At 38.0% G+C, this 21487-nt stretch overlaps 1 long non-coding RNA gene across 1 annotated transcript; it reads right to left on the bottom strand.

Moving 5' to 3' along the window:
* Nucleotides 1-1022: 1022 nt before the first annotated feature.
* LOC133523034 (uncharacterized) lies at nucleotides 1023-7898 on the bottom strand. The gene is made up of 4 exons (XR_009800180.1): nucleotides 7163-7898; nucleotides 6923-7053; nucleotides 6387-6562; nucleotides 1023-1143 (listed from the first exon to the last, which is right to left on the bottom strand). It is a non-coding gene; the product is annotated as an uncharacterized LOC133523034 (long non-coding RNA).
* Between the last annotated feature and the right edge of the window lie 13589 nt (nucleotides 7899-21487).

Genomic DNA, 21487 nt, shown 5'->3' with positions numbered 1-21487 from the left:
TTTGAGTATAGTTTCAAGTCACCATAGAGATTTAAAAAGACCGTATCTGTGGTAAACGGTTACGTTTCTTACCAAATGACTATATTATGTAATTTTGAATTCGTTTATCTTGCTAATTATGTAAAATGGTACATTTAAAAACAATATCAAAAACGTGTAAGCCGGGATTTTTCATTTGATACCGCCGACCACACTTTCTTGCAAACAAGTTGACTAGAATAGCAATAAGACCCCTCACAAATAGCTTTTGGGTTTCTAGGCTCTTATATAGCTCCAGAACCCCTTGATTGAGCCTGCTCATAATTTAATTTAAATTAGTACAAAACTAAAGTTATTGCATAACAAGCTATCCTCTGAGAGCTCTTAAAAAAAAAATGTCGAGACCTGCCAATAGCCAGTCGTGTGTTCCAAGTTGAATGTATGATTTTTTTGTCATATTATTTGGACCCAACATGGTTCGAAAGTTAGAGGGAGAGACTCTTCTTTTTTCTTTCAGAGCGATTATTTACAAAAATATTATCTTTATCTAAAAATGGTCATGAAAGACCCATATTTGTTTTAAAAGACCTATCTAATGACAGCCCACACCGTAAGTTAAACACTACGGTTTAACAAACTCACGTTATTTTTGACACTTGTGCGACATGTTTCGGAGAACCTATTAGGTCTTCATTTTCAATCATGTCTAGTTCATGTGAGCATTCACGCTAGTCATATTTCTTTTTTACTAAAGTTAGACTCACAACCGTTTAAATTCGATCCCATACCGTGCTTATTGTTAGCTTGGCTCAGTTAACTATGAACTGCATACATAGGATTATGTATACCTTATATTTCGTAAATGAATGACTTATGACGTCACAAAGTTTATGACTTCCCCTCCCTCTAGTCACAACATGTCATATTTTCTTGACCCCCTCTCTCCTCCTTAACGTGTGATCTAATTAATGGATGACCTCTTGGGGCTAGTCCGGTTTCCTCAGAATGTTTTCAGGAAGGTAGTGTTAATGAACATAACAAAATAAAATAATACTAGGCGAAATATTTATTTATTAATAGGGCACGCTTCTCTGCATGTAATGCATCCCTCGAGCAGCGCCCCCTTCCATTTCCGCTTCAGGTTCGCCTTTTATTGGAAGATTTCTGGGAAAAAGAAAAACCTATTATACCTATAAAGTAAAATAATCAAAAAAACTTTTTATAAAAAAAGTAAACCGACTTCAAAAAGGATAAAATAAAATATTATACTTTTTTAAGTATATGCATTACCAACTAATATGTTTGAAGTCGGTGCCTTATCGTCAGTTTATATTAAAATTTCTGATCACAATATCATATTGTTGCATTAAAACTACTTTGATTAAGCTAATCGCAAGATATAAGGTAATTGCAGCAAAAACAATTAGAAGTCTCACAAGTTATTTTCTCAACACATTATGACGTTAAGATTTTATAATTAAGTGAACAGTTAAAAAAATATTCATATTGTCCATTTCTGCCTGAAACACAAGGAATCCTAGTTAAGGTATTTGTAAACCACTTTTCTCTAATAACAATTCTTAGTCTTTAAGAGCAACCAACGTAGGTACAATACTTTTTCAATGGATGTGGTAGGCAGCTGCCCCCAGTCTCCCATTTAAAAAAATCCATGTACATGGGTATGTGTTCGGTCACCGCAGAGAAAATTTGAGGAGTGGAGCCCTAAACATGGTAGGTAAACCTAAATTTAATTTATTCATAAAGTGTCCAATGTCCATGCAATTTTGCAGATACATCACGTAAAACTAACAGGTGACTTGCATGGAACGACTCTGGGTATCTATGTACCTAATCGCGAAAAACGTCAAACATTTCACAAATATTTATACTTAAATATTTGTGAAATGTTTGACATTATAAAAACGGTTATATGTATATGTAATCTCTTAATATTTTAGAAATTACAAAATAGTATTTGACTACCTATTTGTATCAGGGACCGGACCCGCTTACCCTAACCCGTTCAAAAACCCGGGTTATTGTAAAGCTGTGTTCTAAAAACCGCTTCATTTCGGTAAGCTTTTGATTGGCTTACCGGTTAAGAAACTAATCCTTTTATTTGAATTAATTCAGGTTAGCGCTTACCAATATTAAAAACCCGGGAAAGGGTTACCGCTTCAAGCGCTGATTAAATACGAACAAGCTGTTTTAACTTTTACGTGAACTGCATATGGTCTATTAACGTAGCGCCCGACGCGAAACACGGCGGTTCCATTCCCTACGTGCACGTGCGAGTGCGCGGCGCGGCGCGGCGGCAGTCGGTATTTGTCAAAGGCTTTGTAATTTGCCGACCTAATATTGCTAATTCAAACAAAAGTGTACGTTAAGTCAAGTAGCGCACAACGTAGATTTCAAAACACATGCTAAAGTTTAAGGCAAATTACCTAATATGGTAAGGCGTTGCATTGATTTTGGTATATTTTTGTTTAGTACCTATTACTCCTATTATAGTCACTTTCTTTATCGTTAGCTGTCTGTGCACATCTCCTGTGTCATTGGAACTCATCAATGGCTTCTAATAATTTTATCGAGTTCGGGCTCATTTTAAAGGTCTTGACGAGTTCTTTACGATACACATGGTGGAGAGGGTCTGATGGTGGAATCGGAAGGTGTCGATGGAACTCATCGATAACTACTAATAATGCTATCGAGTTAGGGCTCATTTTAAAGGTCTTGACGAGTTCTTTACGATACACATGGGGGAGAGGGTCTGATGGTGGAATCGGAAGGTGTAGATGGAACTCATCGATAACTACTAGTAATGCTATCGAGTTTGGGCTCATTTTAAATATCTTGACGAGTTCTTTACGATACACATGGTGGCGAGGGTCTGATGGTGGAATCGGAAGGTGTCAGTGGAACTCATCGATAACTACTAGTAATGCTATCGAGTTTGGGCTCATTTTAAAGGTCTTGACGAGTTCTTTACGATACACATGGTGGCGAGGGTCTGATGGTGGAATCGGAAGGTGTTGATGGAACTTATCGATAACTACAAGTAATGCTATCGAGTTCGGGCTCATTTTAAAGGTCTTCATGAGTTCTCTACGATACACATGGTGGCGAGGGTCTTATGGTGGAATCGGAAGGTGTTGATGGAACTCATCGATAACTACTAGTAATGCTATTGAGTTTGGGCTCATTTAAAATGTCTTGAAGAGTTCTTTACGATACACATGGTGACGAAGGTCTGATAGTGAAATCGGAAGTTGTCAATGGAACTCATCGATGACTTCCCATAATGCTATCGAGTTTAAGCTCCTTTTAAATGTCATGACGAGTTCTTTACGATACACATGGTTGAGGTTCATCATTTTTGAAAACCACATTCCCTAAAACCTATAAAACGACATACATGACAACTTTTATGACAAGTTGCATGGCCGCCATCTTGGATTCCAAAATAGTCATGACTTTCGAAATCCACACTCCCTAAAACCTATAAAACGACATCCATGACGACTTTTATGACAAATTGCATGGTCGCCATCTTGGATTCCAAAATAGTCATGATTTTCGAAATCCGTACTCCGTAAAACCTATACAACGACATCCATGACTATTTTTCTGACATATTTCATGGTCGGCATCATGAATTCCAAAATGATCATCTTTTTCAAAATCCGCACTCTCTAAAACCTATAAAACGACATACATGATGACTTTTATTAAATAGTACGTGGCCGTCATCTTGGAATTCCAAAATAGTCATTATTTTTAAAACCCGCACTCCCTAAAACCTATAAAACGATATCCATGACGACTATTATGACAAAAAACAAGCCCGCCATCTTGGATTCCAAAATAGTCATGATTTTCGAAATCCGCACTCCCTAAAACCTAAAAAATGACTTCCATGATGACTTTTATGACAAAATGTGTGGCCGCCACCTTTGATTTCAAAATGGTCATCATTTTCGAAAACCGCACTCCCTAAAACATATTAAACAATATTTATGACGACTTTTATGACAAATTGCATGGCCGCCATCTTGGACTTCGAAATGGTCATCATTTTCGAAATCCGCACTCCCTAAAACGTATAAAACGACATCCATGACGACTTTTATGGCAAATTGCATGGCCGCCATCTTGGATTCCAAAATAGTCATGATTTTCGAAATCCGCACTCCCTAAAACCAATAAAACGACATCCATGACGATTTTTATGACGTAGTACATGGTCACCATCTTGGACTCCATCCATGACGACTTATGACAAATTGCATGGCCGCCATCTTGGATTCCAAAATAGTCATGATTTTCAAAATCTGCACTCCCTAAAACTTATATAACGACATCCATGACGATTTTTATGACATTGTACATGGTAACCATCTTGGACTTCAAAATGGTCATCTTTTTCGGAATCTGCACTCCCTAAAACGTATGAAACGACATCCATGACGACTTTTATGACAAATTGCATGGCCACCATCTTGGATTCCAATATAGTCATGATTTTCGAAATCCGCACCCCCTAAAACCTATAAAACGACATCCATGAAGACTTTTATGACAAATTGCATGGCCGCCATCTTGGACCCCAAACTGGTCATCATTTTCGAAATCCGCACTCCCTAAAACGTATAAAACGACATCCATGACGACTGTTATGAAAAATTGCATGGCTGCCATCTTGGATTCCAAAATAGTCATGATTTTCGAAATCCGCACTCCCTAAAACCTATAAAACGACATCCATGACGATTTTTATGACATAGTACATGGTCACCATCTTGGACTCCATCCATGACGACTTTTATGACAAATTGCATGGCCGCCATCTTGGATTCCAAAATAGTCATGATTTTCGAAATCTGCACTCCCTAAAACCTATATAACGACATCCTCTCTTTTCTTCCTCGCGTTGTCCCGGCATTTTGCCACGGCTCATGGGAGCCTGGGGTCCGCTTGACAACTAATCCCAAGATTTGGCGTAGGCACTAATTTTTACGAAAGCGACTGCCATCTGACCTTCCAACCCAGAGGGTAAACTAGGCCTTGTTAGGATTAGTCCGGTTTCCTCACGATGTTTTCCTTCACCGAAAAGCGACTGGTAAATATCAAATGATATTTCGTACTTAAGTTCCGAAAAACTCATTGGTACGAGCCGGGTTTTAACCCGCGACCTCCGGATTGCAAGTCGCACGCTCTTACCGCTAGGCCACCAGCGCTTATCTATATAACGACATCCATGACGACTTTTATGGCAAATTGCATGGCCGCCATCTTGGATTCCAAAATAGTCATGATTTTCGAAATCCGCACTCCCTAAAACCAATAAAACGACATCCATGACGATTTTTATGACGTAGTACATGGTCACCATCTTGGACTCCATCCATGACGACTTTTATGACAAATTGCATGGCCGCCATCTTGGATTCCAAAATAGTCATGATTTTCAAAATCTGCACTCCCTAAAACTTATATAACGACATCCATGACGATTTTTATGACATTGTACATGGTAACCATCTTGGACTTCAAAATGGTCATCTTTTTCGGAATCTGCACTCCCTAAAACGTATGAAACGACATCCATGACGACTTTTATGACAAATTGCATGGTCACCATCTTGGACTCCAAAATGGTCATCTTTTTCTAAATCTGCACTCCCATAAACCTAAAAACCGATTTACATGACGACTTTTATGACTTACTGCATGGCCGCCATCTTGGATTCCAAAATCGTCATCATTTTCGAAATCGGAACTCCCTAAAACCTAAAAATTATGATTTTTATGACAAAGTGTGTGGCCGCCATCTTACTAAAACCGGATACAAATAAGCATCTATATAGTAAGTCAACATTAACGTAAAGTACTTTTACGTCGGTAGTTACAATATATTAACTATCGAATCAATTACGTAATGCCCATCTCTGCCGCGGTGCCGCAGCGGTGGAGGAAAGGCGCGGGAGAGGGGTAAGGCTTACCCTAAACCGAAAGGTTACCGGTTAGTACACGCAAAACACAAACCGAATCAGCTCCTGTAAGCGGTAACCACTTGTTACGATTAGGTTAATCTGAATAATACGGGTTAATCATTATTGTTGGGTAACCGGTTGAACGGGTTACCCAAACGATTAGCTTATCATATGAAGGGGTTACCCATTCGAACGGGTAAGCCAAATGAACGGGTTTTCCGGTCCCTGATTTGTATCCGATTTAGCAAACTGATGAGTTGTAACAAAACGTACTAATCCCGATTCAAAGTAATCCCGATTGGTGTTGTCAGGGATTACTTTGGCGATCTTACGGTTTACAAGAAAATATCGATTCTGTCCATCCATTCGATTTATTCTAAAATTTCTAATTATGATTTTGCTGTTATTACATACCAACTGAACGTTTAGCGAATGAATTCCTTTTCTGTTTAGAAACTGTACGCCATGCGGTAAAGGTTATGGAAATATTTTTACTTGGGTGCAGTCTACTGTGCCTAAAATGTTAGCAACCCCATATGCCTCCTGAACACCTCTAATTTTCTGGGAAGACTATCCAAGTGTCCTTGAGTCTGTAAACAATCCAACACTTTCATGATTTGGTACTTTAGCTACACGTAGCATTGAATAATACTTACATAAATACATATGTAAGAGTGGTAAAGAAGTTGCATATAATAACAAAAATAAGGTATGATTCTGCATTGAAATATTTAGGTAGAAACACTTCAAATACAAATACCACAAAAATCCACATTCAAGCCTCATTTGTACTGCATGGTCCCTAAAAATCTACGTAAGAAAATAAATATAAATATTTTGTTACTGACTGCGTCTTTTTGCCTTCATATGTCTCACTGCACATCCATACTCGTGTTTTTTTACCTTCTTATCTCCGGTGTCAGTGGTATTCTGTACCAAAATGGACATACCTTCTATTCACCACAATTACAAATTGATCCAAGTACCGGCTGACGGTAGACTGAGCAATGGACAAGCCATGGTCTTGTCCAGTTCCCCGTTAGTAACTACCGTCAGCCAATAGGTGCAGTGATGTTAAAACCTAAAACAAAGACTTGTAAGTAGGTATATCATTATGAAATAATGATTATGATCAAGGTGGTAAAGGTAACGGGAATGATTTGAGGAATAGTGCAACATTATATCTTTACTTTAAGATGTGCCGGCAATCCATCGCCATGTTGAGGCTTGAGGTCGGCGTCAAGTTCAGCACACATAGAGTGCTAATTCTTTCCGCACCCTATGTATGCGCCATAACTCCTCGTCGGGCTTATCAAACGGGTTGCATGCATCCCTTATGGCCCGGCGTTGAAGTTTTCTGTCTTGTTTTTCTTCGATAGCAGCAGCTGCCAAGAAGAAATGATATCTTGCCATCCCTGAAAAATGTATTGATAATGTTATATGTAAATAAATGAGTTTGACTGTATATATAATGAAAAACACAGATACTTACTGATATTTAACTCCAAAAATTTGTATTTTGCACCATTTATATAGCACAAGAGCACTTATCGTGACCCAGTGAGCACTAGGATAAAATAATCAAAGTCTAGCCGTCAAAACTCGACTATATATTTAATTATTCAACAAACGTTGCCATTTACCGTCTATCGCTGTCAAAAGTAGACAAAACGGTATAAATGCTATAAAACGATATAAATCTAGACAAGTGTCATTTATATCATTTAACTTATCCACTTATCAACTAAGTTTAAGTCAGAAATTTAGACAAATGACAAATTATCCACCGACCATGTTATGCAGTAAATCATTTAACATCTATCGCTGTCAAAAGTGGAAAAGACGTCAAATCAATAAAAACTGGATAAAATGTTAGTTATATTATCATTTATACAGCCATATCATTTATAAAATCGACCATAATAGCCCTGCGGGGTATAGATATATTATGTTCCATTCCTCGTGTGCGCTTATTTGATAAATTTGTCCCTTTTCAATTACTTTAGCTGCTTTTGGAAATGAAAATGTATTTGGTTGGTCATCGTTGTTATATTTCTTCTCAGAGATTCCCCTGTGAAGTATTAATTTAGTGGGAAAGGATTTCAAGAACACTCTACAATGAGATTATATGCTGCTGTGAGATTATCACACGCGTCAAATACTGGCCATGCAAGTTGGTACCCTCCACATTTTATCATTTAATATTGCAAACTCGGGTCTTTAATTCCCTCCAGCCTGCGGCTGTCCGGAATTACCGCCCTCGTATCGAATATTTCACTTACTCCTCTCGTTGCACAATGTACTATTTTGTTTGAAGAAACAACACTTTAGACACTGACATATCCGATCCATATCGCTAATATTTGCAGTTACCATCCGGATGTCACCTTTATATCGTTGTCGCCAGCATTTCGGCAGTCGAGTCAGTGAAACGAATTAGAACAAATGAATGAACACACAATAACGGAGCGAACACCAGTTTCACAGTCTGCGGTCTGAAATGTTTCGAGCACAGATTGGAAATCAATTGTTGCTAGGTTCTTCGACTAGGTAAATCGTCCAAGAGGCAACCATAATTTAAAGTCATTCCAATTTCCAACAAATCGTAAGCTCAACAGTTAGAAAATGTTGTATGAAACTAATTTTGGAGCGAATGAATATCAAATATCAAACATTTATTCAGCAAATAGGCCACAGGGGCACTTTTACATGTCCATTTTTACAAACAATAAAAATTACAAAAAACAATTACAAATATGGAATCGATGAAATAATACTTTATTAGAGATGTATACTGTCTCTAAATGTCAAATTACACAAAAAAAAACTATGATAAAAAAATAAAACTTAAAATACTAAAATTCCCTAGAGATGTATAAGTCTCTAAGTGTCAGAGATAAAATATAAAAAAGATATTAAATTATCCTTAGAGATGTAGAGGGTCTCCAAGGCTTGAATTCTTATATAAATAAGTAAAAGACAAAAAATTAAATCAGACAAGAACCGAATGGATGAAAATAAATAGCCAGATAGTATAGGTATATATTTGCAACTGTTAAATTACATGCGTGTTGTTGGCCTTCTTACCTGAATTCCGTTGAACTCTCCTCTGACTCTAATACGGCGCCCGCGTGAAGGTCGCAAAGGTGAAGGTAATGCAGATGCAGTTGCTATCCGAAGGTCACCTGTACGTGGCTGAAGTAGTTTTTTAGGAAAAACGTTATTGTTTCATAGTTTATTCTAAACAATAGTCCACTTGAAGTAGATAAAAATTGTCAATATTGTGGCGGAGGTTATTTCAGTTGTTACAAGCTTTTATTTTATTTTTTAACTAACAATGTACCAGATATGTATTTAACTATAAGTATGAATTTTTGTACGGGTCAAATCTTGCAAGTTAAATTTGACCCACTTTAAAGTTTCTGATGAAGCTGAAAATTTGCATACATAAGTAAATCGGGTAACAGAAGCGCTGGTGGCCTAGCAGTAAGAGCGTGCGACTTGCAATCCGGAGGTCGCGGATTCAAACCCCGGCTCGTACCAATGAGTTTTTCGGAACTTTTATACTAAATATCATGTGATATTTACCAGTCGCATTTCGGTGAAGGAAAACATCGTGAGGAAACCGGACTAATCCCAATAAGGCCTAGTTTACCCTCTGGGTTGGAAGGTCAGATGACAGTCACTTTCGTAAAAACTAGTGTCTACGCCAAATCTTGGGATTAGTTGTCAAGCGGACCCCAGGCTCCCATAAGCCGTGGCAAAATGCCGGGACAACGCGAGGAAGAAAAGATGTAAATCGGGTAACAATGCAATTTTATGGTAGCATCGAGCTGATCTGATGATGGAGACAGGAGGTGGCCATAGGAACTCTGTGATAAAACAACGCAACTTGTGTTTGGGGTTTTTAGAATTGTCTCGAAAAAGGACAAAAGCCCTTATTCGTTAGTTGCCTGTGGAAAAAGTACAGTCAGCGATAAAAATTTGTATCAAAAATATTTTTTTTACCGAAAACTTATTTACAATCATTCAATTATTCAGGCTACACGTTTTCCTATAAGCTCCTACTAATTGATGCAAATGTTGAAAATCAAAATGTTCTGTTACATTACCGCAAATTCTATCACAATTTATAAGAATGTTTACATGTAACATGTAACTAAGAAAATATTTTTATAAATATTTTTAGAAAGTTCAAAATAAGGTTCCGTTTGTCAGCCTTCGGGTACGGAACCCTAAAAAATATCCAATTAGTATTAGCTGTCACAGAATTCAAGCCAGCATCCAGCGCCTGAAGGAACATCGGTCGGCTCCTAAACATGTCAGTCTTGCGCTGCCTGTCAGGCGCCTCCTTTAATCAAAATGCAAATTCGAACGCTTCCGCGACCGTCCTGTGGCGTGACAAAACGTTCCCACTGATGTGTATTTTATGCGAGCCCCAGGCACGTTTGCACCGAATAGCTTGGGTTTAAGGTCTGAGTGTATGGAGAGATAAGCTATAAGCTTATAAATATACCTATATTTCGTCTTCAAACTTCCTGATTTTCACGCTAAACTAACACAGAGGGAGAAAAATCTCTCGACTTTCCTATAAAGAGGAAAAATAGTCAAATATCATTGTTCATTCATTCATTCTGTTAAAATTATGGCTTCAGTCCAGTGGGACTATTTCAGCAGTATCGAGGTATTAGAATAGAATAGAATAGAATAGAATATCATTTATTTCAGTATAAGTACACAGTTATACAATACATATAGAGGAAGAAAGAGAAAAAATGACTTATAACTAACTTGTACACTGTATATAATTATACTGAAAAAGGTGAACACTCAGCATAATGCCAGGTCCTACTGAAGTAGTACGCTGACGCTGGTCTTCCGTGGACACCTGTAGGGAGCGTAGTTGCGCGCAGCTACCAACTACAGTTAAGTTACTGAGATAACTATAATAATTACGACGGTAAACAACAAAGCGGCAATGAAGCAGTTGACAGTAGGAGCTTTAAATACGATTTAAATTGTACGGTTAGTACAAGACAGTGTACGGTGATTTTATTAGCTCTTGAAAAGCGATAGCTGGACTTTAGAAGTAGCACGAGGACTGCCGGCCGTTGACTCCAAAATGGTGGTTAAACGCATTTCAGGATTAATTCTCTATTCACTGCACACTACCACATTAGTTTACTGTATAATAAGCAATATTAATGAGCAAAAACAATTAATATAATCACAAACTATCAAGATGGCGCTCGAACCGGAAGTCTCAAAATATCATTGCGTGTCGAAAACTCATTTTCATCGATTGACTTAAGGCTTGATTCGGATATACCAGTGTCATAAGTGATGTTTCTTCAAACAAAAACGTCACTTTTGATACCAATATATCCAATCCATATCCGTATCTAGATCGTGATAAATCAGGGGAGAAAATGACGATGGTGCAATGCAATAGTTTAAAGAACACGCTAATATAAATTTTAAAATATAATATATGGTAAAGGATCACGTGATTTTTCGTCATTAAAATACATTTTATTTTTCGATTGGCGTTAATGAACGAATGTCATCACAGCTAGGCCCCGGAAAGTAAAAGCGCTAGAACACTAATTCGCTTAATTGTAAATGACAGGGCGAATAGCGCTCCTACACAGGTTGGAACATTTCTAGAGACTGAGAGGATAGTGTTATAATCGAGTTAGTATATTCATAAAGCTGGATTAAAGAGTAAAACAAAATAATTAAAATTTATATGACAACCCTACAAAGTTATTTACATTTTAAATTGACACATGCCATGTCATTAATCGGATCTACTTGCTAGGGTTGAAACATACAGATTTTTTCACTAATGTATAACAATCTGTATTTCAAAGGTTAGAAATATTAACGTGATTAGTGAAAAATAAAGTACATAGCCTAAACAATTCCCCGTTTGGATAAAAGTCCCTCATACTGCTCCACTTAAAGGATATGTTAGACTTTTCATTGGATTTCTCTTGTACTCGTTATGCGATTGTAATGTGGGGAACATTAGAATCGCTCATCATCGCATAGCATCTAATGACTGGACACCTTTACCGTGAACTATATCGTGGAGGATGTCAAGCCTGTACAAGAACTAGTAAACAGAAACTGACAGGAAAATAACTAAGGCTGCTCTAACGTCGTTGCTTAGTTGCAATTTGCATCGAATTAGACGTGTTAGGAGCACTTGCATTCAATTTATCTATACTAATGTATTCTACTGTCGAGTAACAGCTTTCATTCGTCTTGTCAGCGGTGGGATGTTATGGCTGTAATATCAGACAATACTTATTAACATATTTAGCGACAGCAGCCGAACTGTTTACTCGTATGACTCAAAATTCAAGGACTGAGTTGTACCGACGCTCGAACTGGTATTTGGCTCTAAAAGTTAAAAATATTTTTATTTAGTCCCATCCCCTTTAAGCCATTGTTTCTTGAGACAAGTATAACCGCTCCAAATAATAAAAAAAATACATCGCGCTGAGGCTATCTGTGTAGACTCAGCCGAAAGTCCGTTCGAGTGTCTGCGTGACTTCTATACGTTCAGATTTCATAATTTTGAAATATTTATTATTCTTTGACTGGACGCTATTGTGTTGGTTTTGCAATTTTCACACGATATGCTCTTGGTCGTTTATATGTTACCTTTTCCAAAGTAAAACCAAAATAAAATCTTGTTACGTAGCCATTATTAGGGCTACAAACTATTTTTGGCCAACTTTTAGTACCAAATACCAGTATGTGCGACGGCTAGGTTTGAAAATAGCATTTTTGATATGCTTCTTATAAAAGCCGATTGGATTAAACTCTAATCTTCTCTTGAGGTGTACGTCTCTCTTGCAAATGAATTAACAGCGTTAGAATTTACCGCGTTGTTTTAAACAATCTGTAACTTTTCAGTATAATCGCTAGAGTCGGACAAGCTCTCTGTATGGCATTTTCAATGACAAAGAGTGGCATTATATATATACTCCCTCACTTTGTTCTATTCGAGTCGGTGCTATGTTAGTTTAATTGGACCGTAATGACTTATATTTTCATGCGATGTTTCTGATGTGATTTACCGCGTATAGGTAGTCACAAGAATGGCTAAATATGTTGATAACACGCATATTCTTTCCCTCCTGTATGCTTCACCCCACTCTGTTTCACCCCAATATTCCTTGTTATCTTAAAGCCCGGTTTAAATTCCTTTCCTCACATGCTCTCAAAATCTGCAACTGGTTCCCTTTCCTTCCTCTTCAAAATTCTACAACAACTCTTTCAGTTTCCATGCTGTCCGGCTGTGGAATAATCTACCCATTGATATTAGACGTGCTAAATTACATCCCATTTTTAAAAACCTATTAAAAATACATTATTTGTCTATTTCATGAAGGTCCTATATTCTTTTAAACTCCTAGTCGTTTTTATGGCTTCCTGTGTCATTTATATATATGTATATATTTTTGTATATAGTAATAAAATATGTAGTCTATCTTAACTATATATGTGTAGTATATGTATTATATTGTATTTTTAAGTACTACTTTTTCCTTTATTTTGTGTTGTGTTGTGTTATTATTAATGTTTAAAAATATTGAAACTATTCAAGACCATGGATTTACATTCTAGACATCGATTGAAGTGGGTGACTTATATACAAGGTACCTAATTAGGTTTAAGATATTCAAGGTAGTTATTTGTGGACATACCATATTATGTGGTGCGCGTGTCGGGATCGCTGCAGGGGACCATCGAGTGCGCTGACTTCTGGGCGAAGGGTGTCGTATTTCGGAGGTACCGGGGCAAACTGCCGAATCCGACACATTAAGAGTCCTTATTCCTACAGACGAGCGTATTTTGTAAAATGCTTCCTTTTTCATTCAAGATTACGACGTAACTATTAGTATTTATTCAAAAACTGATAACGTACTTAAATAATCGTTTCCTAAACTAGGGGCTCCAACAGTTCAAATTTTCATTTTCTCTTTTAAACCTCTTTTTTAATGAGGTTTTTTGGGAGTCTTTTCCAAATTTTGCAGTGAGATGTGGCGTTTCGGTTCTCAATTTTGCTATAAACAAGAATCATTTGGTACATGAATGACTACAATTTGATTCAACATATCTCGTACGAGGGGCTGGAATGATTAACAATCGAAGATTCATTTGAAAAAACTGATAAAATACCTTCCGAGTTTTCTTCATTTTTTTGGCGAAAACAGGGTTTTATTATATATTATTATAATTGTACGCATATTTTGCTTTAAAAATAATATTATAGCAAACTGTAACTTTATGTTAACCTATAAAAAAAAAATCGTAACTATGGGACCTACATTGCCGTAAATTTATATTTTTTTAAAACACGTATAAATCACCCAGCAGCGACGCCCCGCTCTCAGTCCGCGCGGAGCGCGCTTAGAGGACGGACCTGTGCTCGATTGTCAGGCATTCGTTGCGATCGTAATCAGCTACAGAGTTCCGAGAAGTGCTATATACTGCGATTAGAAAATCTTAATAAAAGTTCATTTTTTACAGTATGCCTAACAGACTCGCTTATTGATGGATTTTAAGTGTTACTTGTTTTTTAATACTAAGTCGGTGGCAAACAAGGATACGGCCCGCATATATACGCCTGCAACTCCAGAGGAGTTACATACGCGTTGCCGACCCTAACCCCCTCCCTCCCCTCGTTGAGCTCTGGCAACCTTACTCACCGGCAGGAACACAACACTATGAGTAAGGTCTAGTGTTATTTGGCTGCGATTTTCTGAAAAACGCATTTTCACTTGAAATTACGTTAGGGTTTGCATTATTATTTTTGACCCGGATGAAGTCCAAGTTCTCATGATGGAGTCAGGAGTTGGTCACCAGAACTCCTAATCTACTTATTATAATCCCATCGTGTTTGGGCTCAAAAGATTTGCCCTGACGAACACCATCGATCTAGATGAGGTCCAGGGTCTCATGATGGAGTCAGGAGTTGGTCACTAGAACTCCTAATCTACTCATTATAATTCCATCGTGTTTGGGCTCAACAGAGTTGCCCTGATGAGCACCTTCAATCTAGATGAGGTCCAGGGTCTCATGATGGAGTCAGGAGCTGGTTACCAGAACTCCTAATCTACTCATCATAACTCCATCGTGTTTGGGCTCAATAGATTTGCCCTGATGAACACCATCGATCTAGATGAGGCCCAGGGTCTCATGATGGAGTCAGGAGTTGGTCACCAGAACTCCTAATCTACTCATCATAACCTCATCGTGTTCGGGCTCAAAAGATTTGCCCTGACGAGCATCATCAATCTAGATAAAGTCCAGGGTCTCATGATGGAGTCAGGAGTTGGTCACTAGAACTCCTAATCTACTCATTATAATTCCAACGTGTTTGGGCACAAAAGATTTGCCCTGATGAGCACCATCGATCTAGATGAGGTCCAGGGTCTCATGATGGAGTCAGGAGTTGGTCACCAGAACTCCTAATCTACTCATCATAACTCCATCGTGTTTGGGCTCAATAGATTTGCCCTGATGAACACCATCGATCTAGATGAGGTCCAGGGTCTCATGATGGAGTCAGGAGTTGGTCACCAGAACTCCTAAACCACTCATCATAACCTCATCGTGTTTGGGCTCAATAGATTTGCCCTGACGAGCATCATCAATCTAGATAAAGTCCAGGGTCTCATGATGGAGTCAGGAGTTGGTCACTAGAACTCCTAATCTACTCATTATAATTCCAACGTGTTTGGGCTCAAAAGATTTGCCCTGATGAGCACCATCGATCTAGATGAGGTCCAGGGTCTCATGATGGAGTCAGGAGTTGGTCACCAGAACTCCTACTCTACTCATAATAACTCCATCGTGTTTGGGCTCAATAGAGTTGCTCTGACGAGCACCTTCAATCTAGATGAGGTCCAGGGTCTCATGATGGAGTCAGGAGCTGGTCACCAGAACTCCTAATCTACTCATCATAACTCCATCGTGTTTGGGTTCAATAGAGTTGCCCTGACGAGCACCATCAATCTAGATGAGGTCCAGGGTCTCATGATGGAGTCAGGAGCTGGTTACCAGAACTCCTAATCTACTCATCATAACTCCATCGTGTTTGGGCTCAATAGATTTGCCCTGATGAACACCATCGATCTAGATGAGGCCCAGGGTCTCATGATGGAGTCAGGAGTTGGTCACCAGAACTCCTAATCTACTCATCATAACCTCATCGTGTTCGGGCTCAAAAGATTTGCCCTGACGAGCATCATCAATCTAGATAAAGTCCAGGGTCTCATGATGGAGTCAGGAGTTGGTCACTAGAACTCCTAATCTACTCATTATAATTCCAACGTGTTTGGGCTCAAAAGATTTGCCCTGATGAGCACCATCGATCTAGATGAGGTCCAGGGTCTCATGATGGAGTCAGGAGTTGGTCACCAGAACTCCTAAACTACTCATCATAACCTCATCGTGTTCGGGCTCAATAGATTTGCCCTGACGAGCATCATCAATCTAGATAAAGTCCAGGGTCTCATGATGGAGTCAGGAGTTGGTCACTAGAACTCCTAATCTACTCATTATAATTCCAACGTGTTTGGGCTCAAAAGATTTGCCCTGACGAGTACCATCGATCTAGATTAAGTCGAGGGTCTCATGATGGACTCAGTAGTTGGTCACCAGAACTCCTAATCTATTCATCATAATGGTAATTTGATGGTGCTTGTCGGAGTAAATCTATTGAGCCCAAACACGATGGAGTTATGATAAAGAGATTACGAGTTCTGGTGACCAACTCCTGACTCCATCATGAGACCCTGGACTTCATCTAGATCGATGGTACTCGTCAGGGCAAATCTTTTGAGCCCAAACACGATGGAATTATAATGAGTAGATTAGGAGTTCTAGTGACCAACTCCTGACTCCATCATGAGACCCTGAACATCATCTAGATTGATGGTGCTCGTGAGGGCAAATCTATTGAGCCCAAACACGATGGAGTTATGATGAGTAGATTAGGAATTATGGTGACCAACTCCTGACTCCATCATGAGACCCTGGACTTCATCTAGATCGATGGTACTCGTCAGGGTAAATCTTTTGAGCCCAAACACGATGGAATTATAATGAGTAGATTAGGAGTTCTAGTGACCAACTCCTGACTCCATCATGAGACCCTGAACATCATCTAGATTGATGGTGCTCGTGAGGGCAAATCTATTGAGCCCAAACACGATGGAGTTATGATGAGTAGATTAGGAATTATGGTGACCAACTCCTGACTCCATCATGAGACCCTGGACTTCATCTAGATCGATGGTACTCGTCAGGGCAAATCTTTTGAGCCCAAACACGATGGAATTATAATGAGTAGATTAGGAGTTCTGGTGACCAACTCCTGACTCCATCATGAGACCCTGGACTTCATCTAGATCGATGGTACTCGTCAGGGCAAATCTTTTGAGCCCAAACACGATGGAGTTATGATGAGTAGATTAGGAATTATGGTGACCAACTCCTGACTCCATCATGAGACCCTGGACTTCATCTAGATCGATGGTACTCGTCAGGGCAAATCTTTTGAGCCCAAACACGATGAGGTTATGATGAGTAGTTTAGGAGTTATGGTGACCAACTCCTGACTCCATCATGAGACCCTGGACTTCATTTAGATCGATGGTACTCGTCAGGGCAAATCTATTGAGCTCGAATACGATGGAATTATAATGAGTAGATTAGGAGTTCTAGTGACCTACTCCTGACTCCATCATGAGACCCTGGACTTCATCTAGATTGATGGTGCTCATCAGGGTAAATCTATTGAGCCCAAACTCGATGGAGTTATGATGAGTAGATTAGGAGTTCTGGGGAGTTCTGGTGACCAACTCTTGACTCCGTCATGAGACCCTGGACCTCACCTAGATCGATGGTGTTCGTCAGGGCAAATCTTTTGAGCCCAAGCACGATGGAATTATAATGAGTAGATTAGGAGTTCTGGTGACCAACTCCTGACTCCATCATAAGAACCTGGATGGACTTCATTCGGGTCAAAAATAATAATACAAACCCTAACGTGATTTCAAATAACACTGAAACTCTATAGCACTAATGTGCGCAAACGATTGGCATCTTGACTACGCAGCATGGGTGCGTAGCCAACATGCCAAACGTTTACGATACGACAAGGAAACACTATCTGTCTCTCTATCGCACTAATATGCGCAATCGATTGGCTTCTTGGCTAGGTATCATGGGTGCGTAGCCAACATGCCAATCGTTTACGATACGACAACGAAACACTACTCTCTCTCTATCGCACTAATATACGCAAACGATTGGTATTTTGGCTAGGCACTAAGCAAGTGTGTGGCCAACATGCCAATCGTTTACGATACGACAACGAAACACTATCTGTCTCTCTATCGCACTAATATACTTTATTTATACCTGCAGTCATTTAGTAACTTCTTCATTTTCCATTGGTGTGAAAGAGACAGAATAAAGAGCAAGGGTTATAGTACACTCTGTAGTCTGTACACTTAGTAGTAGTAGTACATAAAAAAAAAACTACTGTGCATATACAATAAAATAAAGAGTGCCCATATGATATCATATGACACTAAAATTAATGTTGCTTGAAATTATATTGAAAACTATCAAGATTATTCTAGTCTGCATTGAAACGCGCGTCGCGTTGCCGGCGCTCGCGTACCGAGCGCCAACGCCATCTATCGAGCGTTATTTCGTGAAATCGGAGAACGCTCCAAGGATTAAGGGCTCTTAAGACCAGACGATTCAACGGAGTCACGCCATTTAGTCGCCTAAATTGTTTATATTCAATACCGCTTTAATTACTGTCGATTAAAATATATATAAATAATAGTTTTAAGTACCAAAATAAGTAAGGAAAAAAAATCCCGTGCCATGTTGCAATTTCCGTACCAGTATAATCAAATTCTCATGGACACAAAAATTCCCGTGCCCAGACCAATTTGACCAAACAAACAAACAAAGTACCTAAGGGGGTCATACAACACATATTATTATTATATGCCTAGCTCGTTCGCGGCTTTCCCGTGGACATCGCAAAGTTAAGAATCAAAAGCTAATTTTTGGACTGCATCCTTACCGTACTTAATATTCAAATAAGAAAAACGTAACATATGTATATGTCCCCGGGTCCTTAACTTTTGAATTTTTGATGTTTCGTTTTACAAATCTGACCTTTTCCTGAAATGTTTTATTTATTTATTGAACCTTTCCATTTAAAGGTACCTAATATGTATTTTATAACCCTATATGATTATTTAATACATCAAAGTCAATGTTGATATCTGGATTTTGGATAATCTTCTGGAGCAATGCTGCACCGAAATCCTGCTGCAGTAACACTGATGTAGTTTGAATCCGAAAGTTACCTTCCGAAAGTAATTTTTATTCAACAAAAAATCCAAGCAAATATCGAAGAATGCATTCCCTCAAACTCTCAACCCTTACCTTTTGTCTTATTTTCAAACTTGAATAAAAATTCAATATGCATAGCACCCGTTCCACGTGGAACATACTTCTAGGAAATATGCAGCGGGTTGAAAATGCAACTATGTAACATTTATATGCGGTTCTTCGATTCTCATCGGTCTTATATCAGCATCCATCTGTATTGTTTCCATTCCCTCACGAAATTCGGATGGAAATTTGTATTTATAGTCAATAACAATGAAGGCGGGTTGTTTTGTATGGAATTTCCAACATTGAATTTATTCAACACAGCAAAATTGGAGTGTACAAAAAGGTAGATAAATAAAAAATAATAATATTAGGGCCTGTTTCACAATGTCCATATAAAGCCCTGAATAAGCTAAATACTCACCACTTATCTGACCAATACTTAAAGGCATCGTTGGCGTTTCACAATGTTCAAATAAGCTGAACTGGTAGATAAAGTGCTAAGTTTTGCATGAAGTTTTATCTGGCAGTTATTTTATTTGTTAATTAGCTACTTGATACTTGTACTTTTGTGAAACAGGCCCTTATGAAGATAACAAATTTTATGCAGTAAAAATTAGCGTATGTAGGTACGGGTTTGTACGAAGGTGACACTCCAGATGAGTGTAGAATCGAAAGGGAATAGTAGGCTTTTGTAGTAGTCCAGATTTCTCACGAAGAAAAATTATTGGTAAATGTCAAATTCGTTTCAAGAAACTCATTGGTACTAGCCAGAATTAAACTCATGACATTACATTTTTTATTAAATATATTGTCAAATACATAACTTGACAATAAGTTTTTGGCAAAAATTGCATTTTTGATACAAGTTTTTATGGCTGACTGTACTTTTCCATCCACAGGCAAGTAACACTCATCGAGACAATTCTAACAACCACAAGCTCCATTATTCCTATTACCACTTCCTGTCTCCATCATCATCATCAGCTCGATGGTACCATAATATTACATTGTCACCTGTCTTACATATGCATGCTAATTTTCAGCTTCATCGGAAGTAGATCAAATTGAACTTGCAAAATTTGACTCGTACAAACATACTTCCATAAATACGTTGCATGTTAAATAAAAGCTTGTAAAAACAAATCAATCGGTGGAAATAATATTCAAAGTCAAAGTCAAAGTCAAAATATTCTTTATTCAAATAGGCCTAGCAACAAGCACTTTTAAATCGTCAAATTTTACAAATATCATCTTAATCTAAATATCAGAGCAATTTATTGATGCAGTTATTATTGTTCTAAAAAAAACATTGAACTATTATAGATATGGTAAACTTAATAATAAGAATTTCACAAAAAGATCGTCAAACATCAAAATTGTATAAAAATACTAGTCTAGAACCTTTCTAGAATAAAATCTAAATGTCAAAAAATACGGTATATATATACATTGAATTATCAATTTCATCATTAATAACATAACAATAAATAATTCATTCTTTACAATCACACTTAATCCCACGGTGTTTCATCATTCATGTAGTCTTGTGTGCTATAATAGGCTTTAGAGATAAGCTTACGTTTTACATAATTTTTAAATTTACTAACAGACAATTCAGTTATAATATTAGGAAGTTTATTGTAAAATCTTACACAATTACCCATGAATGATTTCTTAATTTTATGGAGCCTAGTGAAGGGCACTGCGAGCTTATGCTTATTTCTAGTATTAATATTATGTATTTCACAGTTTTTCTTAAAACTGGCAATGTTTTTATGTACATACAGAATATTCTCATAAATATATTGACAGTGCACTGTCATTATGTTAATGTCCTTAAACTTATCTCTAAGTGTGTCTCTATGGTACATTTTATATATTGCACGAATAGCCCTCTTCTGCAGAACAAAAATGGTATTTATCTCTGAAGCACTACCCCATAGTAAAATACCATATGACATAATGCTATGAAAGTAACTAAAGTAAACTAATCGAGCTGTTTTCACGTCTGTTAACTGACGGATCTTGCTCACTGCAAAAGCTGCAGAACTCAGTATATTCGAGAG

The sequence above is a fragment of the Cydia pomonella genome, chromosome 11 (assembly GCF_033807575.1).
Source record: "Cydia pomonella isolate Wapato2018A chromosome 11, ilCydPomo1, whole genome shotgun sequence".
Lineage (NCBI taxonomy): Eukaryota > Metazoa > Arthropoda > Insecta > Lepidoptera > Tortricidae > Cydia > Cydia pomonella.
Note: the sequence above shows the minus strand (reverse complement) of the source record. Positions and strands in the feature narration are given on the sequence as shown.